Source organism: Oncorhynchus keta, chromosome 22 (genome assembly GCF_023373465.1).
Source record: "Oncorhynchus keta strain PuntledgeMale-10-30-2019 chromosome 22, Oket_V2, whole genome shotgun sequence".
Classification (NCBI taxonomy): domain Eukaryota; kingdom Metazoa; phylum Chordata; class Actinopteri; order Salmoniformes; family Salmonidae; genus Oncorhynchus; species Oncorhynchus keta.
Window position 1 is genome coordinate 30,292,926 of NC_068442.1, and position 12,826 is coordinate 30,305,751.

Below are 12,826 nucleotides of genomic sequence, written 5' to 3' on the forward strand. Positions count from 1 at the left end.
AATGGAAGAATATTCTACATTCTTTGATTTATTAGGTAGGCCTATTCCGCAGATACCTGTTTGACTGTCAAGGACAATTCAGTAGTGAATCTGTTTCATCTATTGTCCCTGTGTTTGTCTGGGCAGGAGATGACCATGGAGGAGAGGATGCTGATTAGTGACCTGTGTAAGTGTGACTTTGAGGAGCTCCATTCCATGCACAAGGAGAAGGTGGAGGCTAGGGCCATTACTCAAGCAAGAGATAAATGACTACTCCAATACATTGGATTGAGTGTAATTGCTATGGATTGACAATATTGTAAGAGCAATATTAAAACTGTTTGAGATCAAGCAGGCTTTATTGTCATGATATACAGTATTTTCAGATAAATATTTAATTCCAGGTAATGAAAGAGGCCAACCAGAAAATAGTGGAGGAGTATGTCTTCTGTATGCATGACCACCACCGGGAGCGCATCGGCAACTTTAAGATTGAGCCCCCGGGTCTGTTCCGAGGGCGGGAGGTGCGCCATAAACAAGGCATGTTGAAGAAGAGGATCCAGGATGTCATCATCACCTATGCAAAGTGAGACTGGCTCGGCTCAGAACATTGACTGGATGGTAAAGGGGAAGTTACAGGAGAGGAAAGGGTTAATGAAAGAGATGGTTTGCTGGCCAGAGAAACACTATGGCGCAGTCAACTAATGGAACAGTCCCACAACGGGTTTTAATGTTCCAATAGTCATCGCTCAAATAAGGTTCACTAGTTGTAACTAGAGGAAGACCACAAGTTAGTTTTCCAAACTACTCCACTACTCTAAGACATCTTGTCTGTGTGTCTTGTCATATGATGGCACAATAAATTGGTGTATTTTTTATTGACATTTTTGTACTTAATTGTGATTTATCAGGGGGTGCTGCAGCACCCTTCAACACCCCTGCTCCCCGTGTCTATGGGTTTTACTATATAATTTCTTCCATCCTAGCCACATTTCCTAATCTGCTTGCATGTGCCTCCCCAAGGTGTTTTGGTGCTCAATGTTTTTCCGTTCCCTAACTTTTATTTTTAACTGGGTGGTTCAAGCCCTGAAAGCTGATTGGCTGACAGCCATGATACATTTAAGCGATAAGGCCTGGGGGGGTGTGCTATATGGCCACGATGCATCGCAGAGTGCTTGGACACAGCCCTTAACCGTGGTATATTGACCAAATATCACAACCCCCAGAGGTGCTTTATTGCTACTATAAACTGGTTACCAACGTAATTAGAGCAGTAAAAATAAATATTTTGTCATACCTGTGGTATACCGTCTGATGTACCACAGCTGTCAGCCAATCAGCATTCAGGGCTCGAACCACCAAGTTTATAAGAGACCGTATACCATGGGTATAACAAAACATGTATTTTTACTGCTCTAATTACGTTGCTGTGTGCATAAGAACAGCCAATAGCTGTGGTAAATTGGCCATATACCACACCCCCTCATGCCTTATTGTTTAATTATACTACAGGTCAATATAGTCCGCCATCCTAACTGTACATCCTGCCCTCTATCTACCAGTCATAGTGACAATAGTGTAAGGTGGATCGTTTGTCTAGTTCTGCAATAGGCTAACTAGCCATCACTAGCAATCATACCACACATAAAAGCATTCAAAGCTGCATCAATTTTCAATAGGGATCCACAAGAATCAATAGGAATCGCTGATAGGCAGCAGAGAGGCCAATTGTATTATTGCTCATGAAAGAACAGTGAAGGCCTGATTACCAACAACGACGAGACAGCCTATAGGGAGGTCAGAGACCTGGCCATGTGGTGACAAAGGAGATGATTGTGGACTACAGGAAAAGGAGGACCGAGCACACCCCCATTCTCATCGACTGGCTGCAGGTTGAGAGCTTCAAGTTCCTTGGTGTCCACATCACCAACAAATTAACATGGTCCAAACACACCAAGACAGTCGTGAAGTGGGCACAACAAAACTTATTTTTTTAAATTTATTTAACCTTTATTTAACCAGGTAGGCTAGTTGAGAACAAGTTCTCATTTGCAACTGCGACCTGGCCAAGATAAAGCATAGCAGTGTGAACAGACAACACAGAGTTACACATGGAGTAAACAATTAACAAGTCAATAACACAGTAGAAAAAGAAAAGAAAAGGGGGAGTCTATATACATTGTGTGCAAAATGCATGAGGAGGTAGGCGAATAATTACAATTTTGCAGATTAACACTGGAGTGATAAATGATCAGATGGTCATGTACAGGTAGAGATATTGGTGTGCAAAAGAGCAGAAAAGTAAATAAATAAAAACAGTATAAAAACAGCTTCTAAACAGCTTCTAAACAGCTTCTACCTCCAAGCCATAAGACTCCTGAACATCTAATCAAATGGCTACCCAGACTAAGTCATGCCCCCCTCATTGCCCCCAAGTGAGTACAACATTCTACTCTAGGCTACGGTGAAAATGTCATTTGAATAACCACGCAAAAGCCCTGTGATTTGAATGTTTCATTCTATTTGCCAAAGGGTTTTCTAATGATCAATTAGCCATTTAAAATGATACACTTGGATTTGCTAACACAACATGCCATTGGAACACAGGAGTGATGGTTGCGGACAATGGGCTTCTGTACGCCTATGTAGATATTCCATTAAAAATCTGTCGTTTCCAAACACCAATAGTCATTTACAACATTAACAATGTCTACACTGTATTTCTGATCAATTATTTTAATGGACAAAAAATTTGCTTTTCTTTCAAAAACAAGGACATTTCTAAGTGACCCCAAACTGCTGTGTACTTTTTGTGTACGGTAGTGTATGCATTTTTCTTCTATTGATAAATAAAGTAATCAGCGGCCATTTGATGAATGGAAAGAGACCTCTGCAAAAAAATAAAAAGTTCAATGACATTCGGAGATTGTCAAGCCAATGCTTTGATACTGGGTAGGGCTTCAACTTAGGGAGGGAATGTATTTTCTGTTTGTCGAGATTGATGGTCTATTTATTCTGGTGCTGAAAACTCAAACCATGATATTGAAGCACCCAAAGTCAGTATGCTTCGTTTATTGGTTGTGTGGTGCATTGGCACAGAAACTTGTTGGTGGAAAATTAATTTCATATTTATTTGTATTTGTATTTAACCTTTATTCAACTAGGCAAGTCAGTTAAGAACTAGTTCTTATTTACAATGACGGCCTACCAAAAGGCAGAGGCATCCTGCGGGGACGGGGGCTGGGATTAATAAATATATATACAAATATATATAGGACAAAACACACATCCTGACAAGAGAGACAACACTACAGTACATAAAGACAACAACTTAGCATGGCAGCAACACATGACAACAGAGCATGGTAGCAACACAACATGACAACAACATGGTAGCAACACAACATAGCAGCAGCACAACATGGTAGCAGCACAAAATGTGGTACAAACATTATTGGGCACAGAAAACAGCACAAAGGGCAAGAAGGTAGAGACAACAATACATCATGCAAAGCAGCCACAACTGTCAGTAAGAATGACCATGATTGAATCTTTAAATTAATATATTTTATATAATTATAAATATTGCATCAAAATGTTGAAAAACTGATTGTTGTCTGCAGCCAGCTCTGATTGTGGTGTAGGCCTACTGACAATTTGGGGGGTGCTTAGTCCTATAGTTGTCTAGCATATCCCAACCCCCCTGAAACATCCGTAGGGAGTGGGGTCATGGCCTGGGTCAACATTTTCCAGCATCCCTGGAGCAATTGGGCTTAAGTGACTTGCTCAATGGCACAGGGACAGCTCTGGGATTCAAACCAGCGACGTATTGGTTACAGGCCCAACGCTCGAACCTCGAGGCTACCTGCCGCCCCTAATGAAGTGGGCAGGGAGAGTGAGCTAGTCCATGATGGTCGGGGAACCCTCAGCCTTCTGTCCCGTAGCCCTGTGTGGCAGCGACTCTGCCATAAAAGCATGCTGACGTGGCAAAGTCGATATCCACGTTTATAAACACAGGGTGGCTAAAGTAATTGTTACTTGTGGTCGTAAACATTATTTGCAGTTAAGTCTATGAGGGGGTGCAATTATTTTACAGTACAAGGGGAGGGTCATGTGAAAATATTTTTCACGATGGTGAGGGGGGTGCAATTTTTTGTGACACCTTGAGTTGGACCAGCCCCTCCCACGCAGTAGCCTACATTTCATAATGTTCCCAGCCTTGTGTCATTTTCATGGGTAAAAAAGCTGAATCAGAAACTCAAGGCTACTGTAGTTGTGAGTCTCCTATTGTCCTGAACATGACATGACCCATGACCCTCCATTCATTCAAACACATTCATTCATACAGTCAGGCAAATTATTACATTCAATCTCAAATTTGCTTCAGTTATTTAAGTTGGTTCTGTTTTGAACATTGCGTGGCCATTATGGTTGGGTTCTGCATCTGTAGGTGTTTATTTTATTTTGTCGCAGAACAGTTGAGTGTGTTGTAGGAGTTGTATTCTATTTTACCATAACATATTGAATAGAGGAAACCATGTGAGTTTATGTTGCGGGTGTGATCTGTGCTTCTGAATAGTTCTTGAATAGGCCTAGAAGTTGCACTGTGAACTTCTGAAGCTTTGAATATTCTGAACAGTTGTTTTGATTTTTAAGCAGAAGTATGTGGGGAGCACGTCAGTATCGGCGAGTTTAGAAGCTATTTTCTTTTGTGCTGCGTGAGAGGAACATGTGATTTGGTGCAATTTGTCACCTTTGTCGTGTTGAGTGGTTTGTATGACGTAATGAATCAGAGGTGTTTTGCATGCATATGGGCATGTATGGTGTGCCTGTGATTCATATTGCCATCTACCAGCCACTGCTTAGTGAGAGAAGCGTGCACTATGACTGGTTGGGTAAACATAGTGCTGCTGGTACTGCTGCTGCTGCTACTGAGAGATCAGAGGTAGATGAACTGGACTTTGACCATGTTGTGTACAGAACATGTAAAGCCACTCAGTATCCGGCCTTCTATCTCCACTGTGGGTATAGTCTGCTCTGCTCCATCTCCCTGGTGAGTCTTTTAGAGATTAACAACAAGGTTAAACATAAGCTTACAGTAGAATACACAGTCCACTCTCCTCCATCGCTATCCTACCCATTCAACTCCTATTTTCATAGTCTTTTCCTCTACTTTACTTAAACATTTCTGAAGGATTCCAGACACCGGGTGTTAGCAAAAGATGGTTTAGTATGAAGATATTTAGAAACTGCTTCACCAATAGAAATCCCCGATCACGCTTGTAGGCGATGTCATGGGGACGTTGGCTAGCTAAGCTCATGCGCAGAAAAGTGTCATCGGGTCTAACAGTTGTCTCGTGCCGAACTGCGCCTGTGCAGGCCGTCAAATCAAAGGCACTGCTGAAAACGAAAAAGTGTCAGTTTGTCACTTTCATGAGGTTGGAGTTATAACATGTTCAGATACTTAAGACATTGGCTCAAATCTAGGTTGTACCTTTCTACCTTTGGAGAAAATTAACAACTAGGGAAGAATCTTTCACTTCTCTCATTGACTCAAACTCCGTTCTGGTCTGCCGAGTCTGAATCGAAAATGTTCCCGCTAGTCTTGTGATGTTGGGTCTCTGTGTTTAGAAATTCTGTGGTGTACTGCATTCTGCCATTGGACAGACAGAGAAGGAAATTAACCAGTTCTAGTTTCTGTGATTCTCTGGTTCTTCATCGCCCAGCTTCCTCATCCTTCTCTCTCTCCATTGTGTGTTTGTGGCCATTAAAATCAACATAGCTAGTTCCTGAGCTCCCAGCCTCCTGGTACTCTCACATCTCCTTCTCTCTTCTCTTCCTCCATCCTCTTATCACCCAGTTATTTATTTTGAAGGTTAAGTTATTCCACAGTTTGTCGCCATGACGATGTGGCCTTGGCAACAGTGAGATTGTGTGGGGATAGCTAATTAAGCAGCCGCTGGCTAGCGCTACTCTACTATGCAAACATAATGTCACCCTTTCTGACTGCCTCTCTCCAGTAGACATTTAACAAATCAAATCAAATGTTATTGGTCACAAACACATATTTAGTAATAATAATAATAATAATATATGCCATTTAGCAGACGCTTTTATCCAAAGCGACTTACAGTCATGTGTGCATACATTCTACGTATGGTAGATGTTATTGCGGGTGTAGCGAAACGCTTGTGTTCTTAGCTCTAACAGTAGAGTAGTATCTAACAGTTCATAACAATACACACAAATCTAAAAGTAAAATAATGGAATATATAAATATTAGGGTGAGCCATGTCAGAGTGGCATTGACTAAAATACAGTAAAATAGAATACAGTATATACATATAAAATGAGTAAAACCATATGTAAACAGTATTAAAGTGAGTAGTGTTCCATTATTAAAGTCAACAGTGATTCCATGTCTATGTATATGGGGCAGCAGCCTCTAAGGTGCAGGGTTGAATAACCGGGTGGTAGCCAGCTAGTGGTGGCTATTTAACAATGGCCTTGAGATAGAAGCTATTTTTCAGTCTCTCGGTCCCAGCTTTGATGCACCTGTATGGTAGCGGAATGAACAGGCCGTGGCTCGGGTGGTTGATGTCCTTGATGATATGTTTGGCCTTCCTGTGACATCGGGTGCTGTAGGTGTCCTGGAGGGAAGATAGTGTGCCCCCGGTGATGCGTTGGACAGACCACACCCTGCGGTTGCGGGTGATGCAGTTGCCGTACCAGGAGGTGATACAGCCTAACAGGATGCTCTCAATTGTGAATCTGTAAAGGTTTGTGAGGATCTTAGTGGCCAAGCCAAATTTCTTCAGCCTTCAGGCTAGACACTTGTGGAAGAAGTGAACTACTAAACACATAACAATGAATACATTGTTTTAACCACAATCTCATGAAATACTGAAATGGTTATGATTGAATATTGGCCCTCGGTTGTAGCAAATGCAAGGCTTCTGAATGGAATAAGAAAGCACTGCCTGGAAGCTCTCCACACCCATGTAATGAAACATGGGTGTGGAGAGACCATGTGAAGACAATGATGTGACCATAGTGTTCCTTAGGCTCTGTGTTGAAGAGCTGTGTGGATGCGATCCGCCAGCAGGACCTTCAAGTTCATACAAATGGGGACCCGCCAGGGACACTCCTCTGCCATACACAGGTTGATGGGTATTAGACCACATCGAAGAGAAAATCACCCCATTCTGCCAGACCATATCCCCTGTCCTCCCCCTGCTGCTGTTTCCTCCAGCTGAGAGCAGGTAACGAGAAGAAGAAGGACGAGACGGCTGACACGGTGGGCTGCTTCTCCCTGAGGGTGGAGCACATCACCCTCCACGACACGCTGGAGGACAAGGACAGTGTGGTGGGTAAATACTTTATCTGCTACTACAATAAGGTTCCCGTCACCGAGGGTAAGTAGCCAACAGCCTCCGCACCACTAGCTGTTACAAGGGATACGTCTGAAATGGCACTCTATTCCCTTTCCTTATATACACTAGTTTTGGCCAGGAACTGCCATTTCAGAATCAGCCAAGGCCAGCAGCACCCTCAGACTGAGCTGTCTGCTCAGAGTAGGTGCCCTGGAGTGGAGGACAGGGAGAGAGCCCCGGGGAAAGAGACATGCCTGGAGGGCATCATTTTAGATTTAATTTGTGTCGCTGCCAGCATTTACATTTCTCTGATTTAACCACTAGTGTTTGCTTCTGTTGGAACAGGCTCACTTGAAACTTCTAAAGTCAAGAGTTCAAATGAAAGTTAGTAGTTTAATAATCATTTTTAGAGAAATAATTGACAGATCAATTTGATGGGGATTATGCAAAAGGAGTTCCACTTCTAGGGTTGTTCTTCATAACAAAGTAATTCCTCCAATACTTTTCAATTGAGGAATATGCCAACACTCAAACCCAAATGACTGCTTTACATGTTCAAGATAAACTACTGAGGAAGGAAAAATGTATCCAAACAATTGTCTATTCACACTTTAATTGATTATCCCATCAGGCCCAATATTGAATATGTCAGTCAAAGTAATTCTGACACAAAAAACAAAATGAAGGGCGATTTTCACTAGATTTCATTCTGTTCTGCCAAGCAGCTGTCTGTCAGTGTGAAAATGTGGCTAAACAACATTAGCTGGGGGGTGTCAGGATTCAGCCATGCTATCTCCAAGAGGAATAGGAAACAATGCCTCTGACAGCCAACGTTTTTTGTTTTCTGGCAGAAGGTGTAATTATTGAAATGAGTATTTAAAAGCAACACATTAGTTACAATGAATTAGTATTAGTGTCCAGAATATTTGTGTTTGTTTATTCTGAGGGAAAGGGATAGCTGGTAAATGTCAGATTGAATAGAATGATTTCTCATTCCAGCTCCATGGGAGAGAGTGATGAATTGCAATGCAAAGTGTTGGATAGCCAGATTACATGATTATCTATTTACCAATCTACACTTGCCAGCATCTGCATTGTGAAGTGTATGTCTGTGTCCGGTCACTTTGCGTATCATCTAAACAGCATTTTGAATGTTGAACCACCATACTGCTCTGTCTTAGACATCTGTTCATGCATAAACAGCCTGCGATGAGTGCAGATTGTTGCCATATTTTCAGGTCCTTCCTGATGACTCCAACACATTGGTTGATCAATCAGCTGTCAGCTCTCTGTTGCACCACTCCAGACACTGAGTCTGGAATAAATCTTTCTAAATCCTCACACATTCATCAAAGTCTCTTATTTCCCTATTTAGTTATTTAGTATTGGCTCAAGGATAAATTGTCATTCAAATCGGTCTGTTTTAAAAAGCAACACATCTGTTAACATTTAATTAGTTCCTTGCATATTTTAGCTGGCTTATTTAGAGCAGGAAGAAAACAGGACTTCTTGGAAAATATAACTGATGCAGATCTTCTTTTCCTCCATCACTCTCTGTCTCCCCTGTGAGCTGAAGGAGCAGGTTAGACAACCCTGGGCTCTCCTATCATGATCAGTGTGTAGACTAGATGTGAGCATCTGTGTGTCTGGGCTGGAGGTCTAGGACAGGGTAGGATTTAAAACCTGTCTCTCTCTCTTGACCTTATTTGGTTTATTCAGGTGTTCATGGAGAATAAGGAGCCTGGAGATGACCTGTTTGATCGCCTCAACGTGAGTCACACGGGAACCAGTCTGGCTTGTTTATCTCAACATGTAAACAAACATCCCTCACAGCATGTTATCTGTGTTGCTGTGCTGTAGATGTCTGTAGCCTAAAGATACAGTAAAGCCCAGTGAGTGACCATAACAGCCACAGGTGTGAATCTAGCCTCAGAGAACCATCTCCATCCATCTATGTTTTTGCCTGTAGCCTCAGTCTCCTCTAGCCTGATGTTCCCAGCCTATCCTGTGCCTGATAGGGAGAGAGGGAAGGTTAAGAGGCGGATCTAGGGGTGGGTGGATTATACATAAATCCTCTGTCCTTTCACCACTCCCTCAGGCAGAAGTAAGGCGGTGTCGCCAGGAAGTGAGGCAGGTTATTGCTATGATTGGTGCGAAATTACATGCTTGTGATCCACTCCTGAGAGGCGAGAGGCGGAGGATGTTGACGGACAGAGAAGGGGATGTCTCCTTCGTGACCTATGGCACATCAGGAAATGGAGGGGCATGTTGGAGGGGGGAATGTTAATCGCTGCTCCGAGTCGGGCTGATTAACACTTTGAAAGGCCAGGTCAGAAGTTGGGAGAGGGTCTAAGCACCAGCCACAGGAGGAAATTGGTGCAAGCTCTAATGAATGCTTTCCCTCTGCCATGTTTAGCTGGGCCGGGCTTGAGACCTTATTTATCCACCTGTTGTGGACAGTACAAGGGTCTGTGTGAGTGTGTCAGTGACTGTCAGTGTGCATATACAGTAGCCTATATAAAGTAACAGCAGTACAGTACATGTCTGACTCACCGTTGCTACTTGAGTGAGTACGTTCAGAATGGTTTGTTCAAACATGGTTTGTTCAAACATTATTTATTCAGTGTGTAATGTGGAGATTCTCTTAGCATCCCACCACCAACTTCTCAAACCCTTGTGACAGTAGCTGACCATCAGGCCAGGCTGAGGTACAGAGGGGTCCGGAATTATTGGATCCTTTGATAAAGATGAGAAAAAAATACTTTATAAAATAAATAATACAAATACTGAGCTATGTTTTATCTAGATTTCTTTTTTTACAATTGTAATATTTGATATTAATACAATTGCTCAGAGCAAGATATTTTAAGGTCCAATGCAGGTGTTTTTTATGTCAATATAAAATTATTTATTGGTAACAATTAAGTACCTTACTGTGATTATTTTAATTAAAATGGTAAAAAGGAACAAAAATAGCTTCTTAGTAAAAGAGCATTATCTCAAGCAACAAATGGTCTGAAAACTGAAAATTAGCTGTAAATTGGCAGAGAGGTCTGCAACTCTCTTTTTTATTGCTCTTTTAACTAATTTACCACCTGGTGATGTCACCAGGCAGGCCAAAACTCCATCCCACCAAAACGGCTGAAATTTCAGGCGGTCTTTTCAAACAGCTCTTCCACTAATAGGGCATCATAAATAATTTTCACAATTTCACAGTATTATTCTGCCCTCATCTTGTGGAAATATATGTAAAACACAGGAAAATCAAGTAGACTGCACTGGGCCTTTAACACAACACATCTGGAAAAAAAGGGGTCAAAATGAATGGATCCCTTGTTTTCATAGCTCCAGCACCCTCCCCTTGTGAGGAAAGGACACTAAGCCTTAAAAAAGAGATTGGAAAACACATTGGGAGGGATCTTAGACCATTCCTCCATACAGAAGCTTTCCAGATCCTTGATATCCTTCATCTACGCTTATGGACTGCCCAATTGAAGTCCAGAGAGACTGAGCTGGCCATTGCAAAATGTTGATTTTGTGGTCAATTAACCATTTCTTTGTGGAATTGCATGTGTGCTTGGGGTTATTGTCTTGCTGGATGATTCACTTGCGGCCAAGTTTCAGCCTCCTGTCAGAGGCAACAAAGTTTTGGCTAAAATGTTCTCATACTTGGTAAAAATTCACAATGCCGTTGACCTTAACAAGGGGCCCCAGGACAGCTGGAAGAAAAATTAGCCCCATAATATCAAAGATCCAACATCATATTTTACAGTAGGGATGAGGTATTTTTTGCATATGCATTATTCACCATTGGTGTGCATGGCCAAAGAGCTCTGTTTTCATGTCATCTGACCATAGCACCGCCTGGAGTTTGCTAAAAGGGCATTGGCCCTTGGACTGGAACCGGTGCTATGGTCATATGACATGGAAATTCAGGTCTTTGGCTACCCACACCAGAGTTATGATTAATTTACATGACACTACAACATTCTATGGCAGCCATCTTAGCTCCCCATTAACATTACATGGGGAATATTTAAACAATGCTATGTAGGCTAACTGAATGTCTAGAACAACATTGTAAATTCTAAAAGTTGGCCTATACTAAAAATATGGGCTCACCCCATCCTGAGAATGCACAATGGCGTTGATTCATTTGGCTACAGCTGATTATCTTCTGTTGTCAAACAAACGTGAGTCTGGAAAGACTATTCTCTTCCTAAGAAGGGTGCAGCTGAATTCTACTAGATGACAAGTTGAAATGAATATAACATCCTGGCATTTACAGCATTCTCGAAATATCACATACTATAAAACTTTATATTTCCGCATACATAAAATGCCTATTTAGAATGCAAGTATGGGGACATGGCCAGAGATTCATAAAGCATGCAGATATATCCTGGGATTAATGGGCTCCACTAGTGGGTGTGGAACGGAGGGGGTAAGGAGTTGAAGGGAAGGAAGGTCTTTCTCAGCACCCAGCAGCATCTCTGTATGAGGGGAAGGGAGGGTGTGTCCTGATTGTCCCAGGTCTGTCTAATGAGATTTTAGATTTTCATTATACCAGCATCACCTTTACTCTTCCTCCACAACACTGTAGTGTAGGATCTCACTGGGATTGCTTTGGTTAATTAATTATCTATACACGCCTATGTGACGCCCATGCAATTATGTTGGGGTATGTGTCATTACAGCTGTAGACCCATGCTCTTAACCTCCAAGCATAGCTTGTTATTGGAGAGGAGAGTCCTTGCTGTGTGGTGGTGCAGTTAATGGAAATGTAATTCTTGTCTTTGGCAGATTAGACCTACACTGATACTTTTAGAATTGCATTTAAGTCAGCGGAAAGTAATAAGATGGCCTTTTTTAATCTGCTCCTTACTTTTAATGATGATGGCAGTATTTTCTATTTTCATTTTTTGTTGACTGCAGTTCAAAAACCTCATGATTATACTGCCATCTAGTGTTTCAGGACATATCTTTTCACACCTGTCTCGTTCCAGTCCTCGTGTCACGCGTACGTGTATTTGCCTCTCCTCCCTCCAGGCGGGCTTGTTGAATACGTGGCTGTCGTCCCTCCCTGCTGCCCGGCCTGACTGCTAAGGTATCCATCACCATGCAGGAGCAGCTCCGACAGCTGTCCAACAGTATGTCCCCCAAACACCACATATACATTTATGTGCCATCCTAACAGGTGCACCTGTTTTATACCATTATTTTACCACACGTCCCTCAACCTATTCAAACGTCTGTGAATGAAAATGCTTTGTTTAGAACTCCTGGAAGATCCCACTATGGATCTGTGTCTGATGTCCTGTCTCTTAATGTCAGCAGTCATTCATTCTTATAGAACACTTGTGATTCTCAGTCCCAGTATGTGCTGCTGTGTTCAGTCAGTATGCTCGCCGATTTCTTCTCAGCGCGTTAGTCCCTCTGTGTTGCTGGGGCCCAGTATCCCTCTCCCTCCATCC

General features: G+C 42.2%; 1 pseudogene; it reads left to right on the forward strand.

Moving 5' to 3' along the window:
- Window positions 1-12,826, forward strand: part of LOC118400857 (DNA topoisomerase 1-like) — a 33,766-nt pseudogene that overhangs the window by 19,682 nt on the left and 1,258 nt on the right.